This window comes from Octodon degus, unplaced genomic scaffold (genome assembly GCF_000260255.1).
Source record: "Octodon degus isolate 3935 unplaced genomic scaffold, OctDeg1.0 scaffold00068, whole genome shotgun sequence".
Taxonomy (NCBI): domain Eukaryota; kingdom Metazoa; phylum Chordata; class Mammalia; order Rodentia; family Octodontidae; genus Octodon; species Octodon degus.
In genome coordinates, this window is record NW_004524644.1 from 5166652 (window position 1) to 5177130 (window position 10479).

Below are 10479 nucleotides of genomic sequence, written 5' to 3' on the forward strand. Positions count from 1 at the left end.
CCGCCACCGCCGCCACCGCCACCACCGCGGGGTCCGCCGGCCGAGGACGCCCGGGAGGAGCTGCAGCCGCCGCCGCCCAAGGAGAACCCTTGGACCAAGAAACCATCGCAGCACCCATTCTCCGCCGCGCCTGAGCCGTCGCCGCCCCCGCCAGACGCCCTGCAAGCAGGTGGGTGCTGCGGCGGGGGGCATGGCGTGGCACGGGGGAGGGGAGGCCCGTCCCTGGCAGCCGAGGTGTTCGGTGCCAAGGTGCCATTCATTTTGCTTATTTACATAAATGGACATCTGGGACGGGAGCGACAGGAAGAGGTGGGACCTCAGGTTTTCCTTGACTGGTAGGGGAGCCTGGGGGGAACTTGGTCGCGCGGGCGGCGGACTGGCACCGGCCGCGCGTGTTTGTTCCCCACGTGTCATGAACTGGGAAAGTGATTTTAGGTATTGCAGCGCGTCCTGTGAGCAGTGTTGTGGTGGACCTTTCAAAAAAAGGTTGAAGCAAGTCGGAGTAAGGGGATTTATCCCAAGTGGAAGCGAGATTGCGATCTTTTGTGAAATGATTGTTGAGCTGAAAATCTCGTTTACAAAACAGTGCCAAGTAGTAATGTTTAATCAGAGATCCTAGCCGGGTGTGGCGGCGCATGCCTGTAATCCCAGTAATCCCAGAAGTCGCAAGCCTGAGGCCGGAGGCTTGTTGAGTTCGAGGCCAGCCTGAACTATATAGGGGGAACCTATCTCAATAAATAAGTAAACAAATAAAGTGAGATCCTAGCGGAGGTCGGGGATGGCAGTGGCACAGGCCTGTAACCCCAGGTACTGGGGAGGCTGAGGCAAGAGGATAGCATATTTGGGCAACCAAGGGAGAACTTCCTGGGGCACTGGTGCATGCAACACAGTTTAAGTCCTTTTACTTAATCCTAACCCTTCCCTTCCCAGGCCCCTCCATCAAAACCCTTTAAAAGGAGGCAGTGGGTGTCCTTAACATTACCCTGCTCGTGGGAGTCCTTGGGTTCAATCTCCAGTACCGGAGGAGGGAGGAGGGCTGCTAAATGTAGTTGGTGTTAAAGTGCTTTGTTTGTGTTGGATAGTTCATATGAGTGGATTGCGTGTTAGGTAAGTAGGAGTGATCTATGCAGGTAGCCCGTGGAGTTAGAGATGGGAGTATGTACTGCGTTTATGTATACTGGGCCCCTGGTGCTTTATTTTGGTTGTAGCAAGTACAATTTTAAAAAATTAAAAGAAATGCTAAATAAAACAGGCAAAGCTAAAATCTACTTTTGCTTTCTATTTAAGTTGTAAATTAGTTGAACTTTTAAATTTCTAAGTTATGGCTAATAACTTGCAGGTTTCACTGCTTCACAAAGGCCAGCGGTGGAATAGGAAAAATTAAAGCATATTTATGAAGATGAGTGAGATAAAGGATGTTTTATAAGTGATTGTTATAACCCTACACTGTTTGTTCTGATGAACTCCAGTAGAGGGAGATAAATGTAATCAGCTGAGTTCTATAACTTTTGCATAGAAATACTTTCATCGGGTTTTTTTTGGATGTTTTGTTGTTATTTTTAATCCCTTTTTCTTTTTTTTTTTTCCTTTCTGTACTGGACATCGAACTCAGGGCCTTGTGCTTGCTAGGCAGACACTTATGCTGCTAAACTATCTCCCTGGCCTTTTAATCCCTTTTGAGGCTTGTCTTTAATCACTTTGTAGTCTCTGGCTGGTCTTCCCCAGCCTCCCAAGTGCTGGGATTACAGCCATGTACCAACACACCCAGGTCTGTTCTTTGGTTTATTTGAGGCAAAGTCTCCCTTTGTGGTCCAGGATGACTTCAACCTCAAAGTGATCCCTCCTGTCTCTGCTGGGATTACGGGTGAATGTCAATTATTTTTTTCTTGGTGCCTTATAAATGATAAAATCCGGGCCGGGGAGATGGCTCAGTGGAATAAACGCTTCCCTGGCAAGCACAAGGACCTGAGTTTAATCCCTGCTTCCGCCAAAAACATAAATAAAAAATAAATGATAAGATCTAAAGAGTATGCCAACTACACTGAGAAGCATATGAATATAACAATTTAGATTTCTTTTAAAAACATTTTTATCAGAGCATATTAGACATTTTCATGTGGGCTATTTTTTGTATCATATAACACACTTTAATCACTCTCCCCGTAATCCTCCCTGTTTGCCCTTCTCCTGCTTCTAGTCTCCCTTCTACTTTCATGCTGTCTTTTTCATTTGTCTCCTGATTTTCTCATACGAGGAAAAATGTGTGCCGCTTGACTTTGGAGTCTGGCTTATTTTACAGGATGATCTTGTTCTTCGTTACTTCTTTTTTAAAACCTATTTATTTGGTGCTGGAGATCAAGCCAGAGCCCCAGACATGTTCGACAAGTGCTCTGCCACTGAGACAAGCTATGTCCCCAGTACCTCTTCATTCTTTTTATTTCTGTCCCCGCTGCACTGGTGATTGAAACTCAGACATTTGCACTGAGTTACATTTCTCACCCTTTTTAAGTTTTGAGAGAGGGTCTTAAGTCCCTGAATTGCCTGGGCTGGGTTCAAATTTGCAATTTGTCTGTTCAGCTTCACCCTCCAACATGCTGTTTCCAGGCATGCAGCACCCCTTCTGGCTCTTTCTTAACTCTGCATCTATTTGGCACTTGTGGGAAAAAAAATTTTTTAATTTGCTGTACATTTAATATTGCCTTACTTCCTTGTTGGGAAGATCTATTGGTTTACTCTTACCATTAAGTGAAGAGAATACCCTTACACAGTTTCCATACAGTTTAGCAGAGCAAGGCCTAGGAAGGCACTTTATTATCCACTGACTTAACTTTTCTATTTCTGGATTTACATATAATTATGTTGTATTAAGTGAACTACCAAAAAATGAGCTCTTTGTTAGTTATACAGCCAGTTTTGGCAGGTCAGGTACAGTGGCGCATACGTGTAATCCCATCACTCAGGAGGGTCACTAAGCTCAAGGCCACCCTGGGCTAAATGGGGAGACCTTGTCTCAAAAAGCAAAACAAAAATAATCATATATTTTTGGTCGGGATTTAGAGGGAACAAACTAAAGAGTATTTAAATTAGCTACTAGTAGGGTACATATATATATATATATATGTATAAAATTCAATGAAACAGGATATTTTTGAAAAGAAAAGGGAAGGATTTATATATATATATATATATAATTATTATTATTTTATTTATTTATTTATTTTTGAGATGGTGTCTTGCTAAACTTCTGAGGCTGGGCTCAACTTTCAACCCTCCTTTTCAGCCTACCAAGTAAAGTACTTAGCTGGGATAATAGGCATGCATAACATGTCCTCCTAAGAAAGAATATTAATTATGCTATATTTATAGGTTTATACCAAGTCTTAGTTGTCCAAATCTGGGTCTACTGTCATTCTGTCATTAATGAAGTAAAAGAATTCTATACACAATATTTTCAGAAAGTTTATTGCCAACGTTAGAAACAGGAAACATTAGAACCTGAGTCATAAATTTCTTCTTCTTTAGAACCTGGAGATATAAGTGAGGCAGTTTTCTCTTCCGTTCCTTTTTTCCTTTTTCTTTTTTTTTTTTTCTTTTTTTTTTTTGGTGCCAGGAATGGAACTCATGACCTTGTACTTGCCCAGGCAGGCACTTTACATCCCTGGCCCTTTCTCTCTGCCTCCTCACCTGCCTCTTTTTTTTTTTTTCCGAACATTTGAGATAGGGTCTCACCAGACTACCCAGGCTGTGTGTGGTACTGAGAATGGCGGCCTCAGGGAGGTCTTTACCCCTGAGCTACATTCAAGCCTGTGTGTCTTTGTATTTAGAGACATGGACTCACTGTGGAGTCCGGGCTGACCTTGAGCTCACTCTGTGAGCCAGGCTGACTAAACTCAAGCCAGTGCTCTTGCCTCAGCTTCCCTCGCGCGGGGATTACAAGCTTGTGCCGTCACCCGTTTTCATCCTAGCCTATACGTTCTTTTTTTAAATTTTGAAATGAAGAGCAACTAAGCTGTCCCGAAGAACTCGGCATTTTGATCTTCTTCCTCAGTTCCTTACGAGTTCCGGGACAGCAGGCTTGCTGCGCCGCTGCCCCGCTCACCTTTTCATTCTTGTTCTGCTCTGACCCTGCGCTGCTTTTCATCGACTCTTCTTTGGGTCTGCATCCCAGATACTGTTGATAGCTTACTGTCACTATCCTGATGAAACGACATTTCACGTAAATTCTATATGTGAAATATTCTCCTTGTAAAAACAGAACTTTTGATGTCCCCTTGGAAAGAAAAATCATGTTACAGTTTACTAAATATCTTACAGACCTTTCTATGCAGTTACTTCCAAGCAGTGTTCTGTTCATGTGTTTAGAACAAAATACTATTCCAATTCTTTATTTTACAGCATTGACTAATCCATTATCTAAACTTTAAAAATGACTGAAGTGCCGAGGTAGGCATAGTGGCTCTCACCTGTAATCCCAGCAGTGGGAGGCTGAGACAGTGTCGTTATGAGTTCAAGACTAGCCTGGACTACAAAGTGATCTCAAGGCAGCCTGAACACAGACTCTGTCTCAGAAAGACAATAAATAAATAAGTAACTTTAAATTAAATTTAAAATTACTGAGGTGTAGTCTATAAATATAATTGAGAAAGTTAATTGTGCCTTTCACTTATCAGTCTGCATTGTAGTTGTTTCTATTAACTTAAAAAAAAAAAAAATTGAGGCTTTGAAAGTTCTAGCAGGGGCCGGGGAAATGGCTCAGTGGAATAAGTGCTTCCCTGGCAAGTTCAAGTGCCTGAGTTCAATTCCCGGTTCTGCCAAAAAAAAAAAAAAAAAAAAAGAATTTAGGGGCCAGGGAGATAGCTCAGTAGAATAAGCACTTCCGTGGCAAGTGCAAGGGCCTGAGTTCAATCCCCGGTTCCAGGAAAAAAAAAAAAAAAAAAAAAAAAAAAAGAATGTTTTAGCAGGGAGGAGCTGCTCAACCAAGTCCAAGGGTTTTCGAGGGACATGCCTGGAAGGGTGAGGGAGGACAGACACCTGTGGCCCAGGAGATGAGCCGCATCAGCTCTGGTGATGAGGAGACCACAGATGTCATCACAGCCAGGTCCACCTCACATTATATATATATTATTTTAGTTGTAGTCCAGGCTGACCTTGAACTTTATCCTTCCTGAGCTTTCTAAATACAAGGATTACAAGTGTGTACCCTTATTATTGCCTGCCTGCCTGCCTGCCTGCCTGCCTGCCTGCCTGCTTGCTTGCTTGCTTTCTTGTCTGGGAATCCAACTCAGGACCTCACACTTGCCAAGCAAGCACTGGGCCACTGAGCTAAATCTCTAGCCCATGCCTTAACTTTTTTTTTCCCCTTCCTAGTACCAGGGATCAAACTCAGGACCTTGCACTTGCCAGGCGGACACTTATGCGGCTGAGCTATCTCTTTGGCCCTCATTTTCTTATTTAGACAAAACTGAACTTTTTTTTGAGACCAGGTTTTGCTATGTAGCTCATGCTGGCCTTGAGCTTACTATGTAGACTAGGCTGACCTCAAACTAAATGATCTTCTTGCCTTAGCCTCTTGAGTCCTGGGATTACATACATCCTCCACTATGCTTGCTGGAAAACTGGACATTTTTATAAGTACCTATTATATATCTCTGGGATGTTTAGGTTTTTTGGTTACTGATTTTTGGTTTTTCTGAAACAAGGTCTTGCTATATAGCCTAGGTTGACCTTGAACTCCAGATGATCCTGTTGCCTCAGCCTCCCAAGTGCTGGGATTGCATTGTGTACCATCATACCCAGCTTCAGGGTTAGATGTTGAAAGAATTGTTATAGGGTATTTGTTCATATTACTTTCAGTTAATTAACTATAGATATTCCCATTACTATAGCAAGAGAAGTATTTAAAAAGAAATTGTATGATTTTTGTAAACATGCATTTACTGGAGCAAAATGGCATGTTTTTTAACTTAAACATAATAAAATGTACATTTCCTTAATTAAAACTTTGCTAGGCCAGAAGTGGAAGCAGATGCACTGTGAGTTCAAGATTAGATCAATGATTTTTTTTTTTTTTTTGTCTTGCTAGAGTGCCTTAGGCAGAGTTCAAGATTAGAATTCAAGGGCTGCCAAAATAGCTCAGCAGATTAAAGCGCTTGCAAGCAGGTTGAGGGGCCAGGGTTCCATCTTCTGGCCTGCTGTGCCAACCGGCATGTGCCTGTAACCCCAGTTCTTGGGAGGCTATAAACAGGTGGGTCACTACAAGTCTGATCTAGAAGTAAGACCCTGTAGACCTTCTCTAAGATACACACACACACCCACAAAAGAATTGAAGCTTCTGAAAGCAATTTTTTTCAAATTCAGAATTATCTTTTTATAGAGTTCTGTGGTTTAAGAATAACATTTTACAAGCATTGGAATGTTCCTCAAACTTGTATAAACAGTATCCCACTTGGGCCGGCCAGATAGCTCTCTGAACTACAGCACCTGCTTATGCAGAGCAACCAGGGTTGACCCCTGGTGTACCATTCCAGTCCCGCCCCTGGGGGGGGAACTGGGATGGCCATGGAGACTGGGCATGGTAGCACTTAGTTGAATCTGCTTGAACATGAATGTAAGATTTTGTTATTTCTCTGAATTTTATTTTATTTTTTCCTGAATTTTTAATGTGTTTATTCAACTTTAATTTGATTGCATCTAATTTTTTTGACTTATTAGTACATGTTTGCAATAAAGAATGATTCTGTTCACTGTAGGGAATTGGAATATGTGGACAAGATATTTCAATTTTTTGTGTGTGAGTGCCAGAATCAGACTCTTGTGCTTGTTAGGCAGGTGTTTATGCTGCTGAGTTCTCTCCCTGGTCCCCCTTTTATTTTCAGAATCGAGTTCATTTATTTAAAAGACCTTCTAAAGTTAATTTGTCATACATACTGATTGAAAACCATACTAGTAGGCCAAAGAACATACAAAAATGTGAGACAGTTATATTAAGTCGTCACTTTTTTTATGTAACAGAAACCATGTAGTATTCAAACTTGTGTGTGTATTAACATTATGGGCTTAAGATGCATTGTTCTACAGTTGACTCAAATTCATCCCTTTTTATGGAAGTCATACTCCACTATGTATAACTACATTTTCTATTCCTCTGTTTATCTATAGGCTATTTCTAAGATTTAACTGTTGTACTAGAAATTGTTATATTATAAACATGAGTGTGTACACATCTCTGATATAATGTCTTTAGCTCAATGTAAGGTTATCTTTTTTCTTTTTTTAATGTTTTTTTTTTAATTTTTATTTATTTATTTATTTATTTGAGAGAGAGAGAGAGAGAGAGAGAGAGAGAGAGAGAGAGAGAGGCCAGCTCAGCCCACCAGGGGGCGGGCTGGCTGGCATGTGGTGCTGGGGGATTGAACCGCGGTCCCTGATGCTTTTGCTAAGCTTGTTCTAAGTAGGTGCTTTAGACCACTGAGCCATCTCTCCAGCCCAAGGTTATCTTTTTAAAATGTATTTTGTACATGGTTTCACTACACAGCTCAGACTAGTAGTGATCCTCCTGATTTTAGCCTCTCCAGTGCTGAGATTATAGGAGTAAACCACCACACCCAGACTCCGGTGGCCAGCTCAGTGTGCTCAGGCTTGGGCCAGCACGATGTGTGGTGCTGGGAATTGAACTCTAGTCCCTGCATTTCCCTAAGCAGGCCCTTAATCTGCTGAGCTATCTCCCCAGCCCTATTTTGGGTTTTGAATTAGGGTTTTGTTATTAGCTCAGTCAGGGCTCAAATTTGTTATCCTCCTGATTTAGCCTCTTGAGTGCTGGCACTGCAGGCATGTAACAAGTTTATTCTTTTTTTTTTTTTTATGGGGGGGTGTCTTTTTGAGACAGGGTCTTGCTATGCAGTTCAGGCTCGCCTTGAGCTCCCTTTGTAGCCCAGGCTGGTCTCAAAGTCAGCAACGATCTTCCTGTCACAGGCGTGTTCCACCATGCCTGGCCAGTTTTTTCTTTTTTGGGAGGTGGTTGAGACAGGATATCACTATACAGCTCAGGCTGGCTCAAACTCACAACAGTCCTCCTGCCCTTACCTTTAACGTACTGGGATTATAGGCATGTGCTATATAGAATATAATTTTTTAATCAAAACATTTTTATGTTTGAATTTTTGGGACAGGGTCTCACTTTGTAGTTTAGGCCAAACTCGAGTTTTTAGTGTTGCTCCTGCCTTAGCCTCCCAAGTGCTGAGATTACAAGCCTGTGCCACCTTGCCTGGTTTAAATCAATAAAAACATTATTAGCCTGTCATGTTTATACATTCTCCCCTCCAGTTAATTAGATCATTTAAAATGAAAGCTAAAGCAATTTGTGTGTGTATTCAGAATAATAATTTTTTAATATTTAATTTCTGGGGGGAGGGAGATAGCTTGGTGGCACAGTACCTGCCTGTCTAGCACAAGGTCCTGAGTTCTAGTCCTCATACAAAAAAACCCCTAAGAACTTAATTTTTGACCTTCGCTTATGATTGTTTAACTTATAATAAAAAGAAAATCTTCTTGGATAGCCTATCCCTTGTTACTATTACATGAAATAGTATTAAACTGTATTTTATTTTGTTTATTTATTTATTTATTTATTGTATCAGGAATTGAACTCAGGACTTTGCACTTGCCAGACAGGTGCTGAGCTATATCTCCAGCCCTGTATTTTATAATGACCTAGCATAGAATGTGCTTGACTTATTAAATCAGCAGTATTACTTGCATATTTTTCTTTTCATTTTTCTTTTTTTTTTTTTTGCAGAACCAGGGATTGAACTCAGGCCCATGTGCTTGCCAAGGAAGCACTTATTCCACTGAGCCATCGCCCCAGCCCTTTGCTTATTTTTCATGTATAGGGAAAAATCTTTTGTAAATTAGATCCCACATAGTTGGTTTGCTTTTTTGAGTCAGGTGTCTTGGTTACTTTTTGTTTGCTGGGACAAAATACCCAACACCCAGAATTGAGGAAGGAAAGGTGCTCACAGTTTGTGGAGGTTTCAGTCCATACCTGGCTAGCTCCAAGGCAGAGTGGCACATGGTAGAGGGCAGCAGTTCAGGTGGTGGAAAACAGCATAGAGGAAAGGGAGGAGCCGCAACTGAGGCAGCAAGCAAGCCTGACTCCCACCCTTATGTTGCACTCAGGCTATCCACCCCAGGGCGGGTGTAGTACTCACACCCATAATCCCAGCATTGGATCAGGAATTAATCACAGACTCTAGAAGCCTGCCCCAGTGTCTGCCTGAGGCTTTGGGGGGACAGCTAGACACACAGCATAACAACAGGTTCTGGCAGTGGAGTGCGGTTTGACCTTAAACTCACTCTGTATCCCAGGCTGGCCTTCAACTCCAATGATCCTTCTGGTTTAGCCTCCCAAATGCTGGAATTGCATGCTTGCACTTCCAGGCCCAGCCATGTAAAATACAGTAAAGTTACAGAGCATATTTAAATCTGTCTAGCTAATGTTACTTTTTCTTCTCCTTCCTTTAGGGTTTTTGTCTGTTTTCACTTTTTGGTGAGGTGCATAGGGTCAAATCTAGGGCTGTACCACTGAACTGAATGTATCCCTAGGTTCCAATTTTGTCCTAATTATATTTTTAATTTTTTCCTTATTTCATCTAGCATTTGTGTGTATGTCTTTTATTTAGTACTGGGGATTGCATTTGGCCTTCCTACTAAACTACATTCCTAGTCCTTTAGAAAAAACTGTGATTGCTTGGCATGGTGATATATGCCTGTAATCTCAGCACTTTGGGGGGCTGAGACAGGAGGATTGCCCTGAGTTCAAGGCAAGGCTGAACTCCATAATGAGTCTGTGTCTCAAAACATAACAAATAATTTAAAAAAAATCTTTAAGACAGGGTATTGCTAAGTAGTCCAGGCTAATTCAGACTGGGATCCTCCTGCCTCAGCCTCCCAGAGTGCTGAGATTACAAGTGGGCATCACTATATCTGGTTCCTGAATGTAGTTTTATGTAATGTTTTATCTGTGTGCAGATGTATACATTTATGTACACACATATATGGATACCTAATGTAGAAAGACAATAGGAGTATTTGTATACTTATAGTACTTTAAAAATAGAAGATTCAAGATTGCCTATTTGCCCATTACTGATTATATCATCACTTTCTTCCTTTAGTTAAGTGTTCTATATCTAGCTTAAAACTGCTTTCAGCCAGGCATGGCAGTGCATACCTATAATTCCAGCTACCTGGAAGGCCAATAGGAGACTTACAAGTTCAAGCCCAGCTTGAGCAATTTAGCAAGACTTTCAAAAGCATGAATGAATGGGGTTGTAATTCAGTGCCAAAGCCTTTAGGTAAATCACTAGTACTGCAAAAGCAAGACAAATCAAACTGCTTCTGCATTAAAAAAAAAAAAAAAGAAAGAAAAATTAGTATCCCCCTGCTTTTTTATGTATTTAAGCCCAGGGTCTATAGGGCTTC

At 41.6% G+C, this 10479-nt stretch overlaps 1 protein-coding gene across 3 annotated transcripts in view; it reads left to right on the forward strand.

The window, feature by feature from the left end:
* The first annotated feature begins 6 nt into the window (after positions 1–6).
* The window catches only part of Larp1b (La ribonucleoprotein domain family member 1B), a 34586-nt gene continuing 24113 nt past the window's right edge, over positions 7–10479 (forward strand). For all 3 annotated transcript variants that reach the window (XM_023719451.1, XM_023719453.1, XM_023719452.1), the window contains exon 1: positions 7–169. The gene's annotated coding sequence lies outside the window, so the exon portion shown is untranslated. The remainder of the gene's footprint in view (positions 170–10479) is intronic.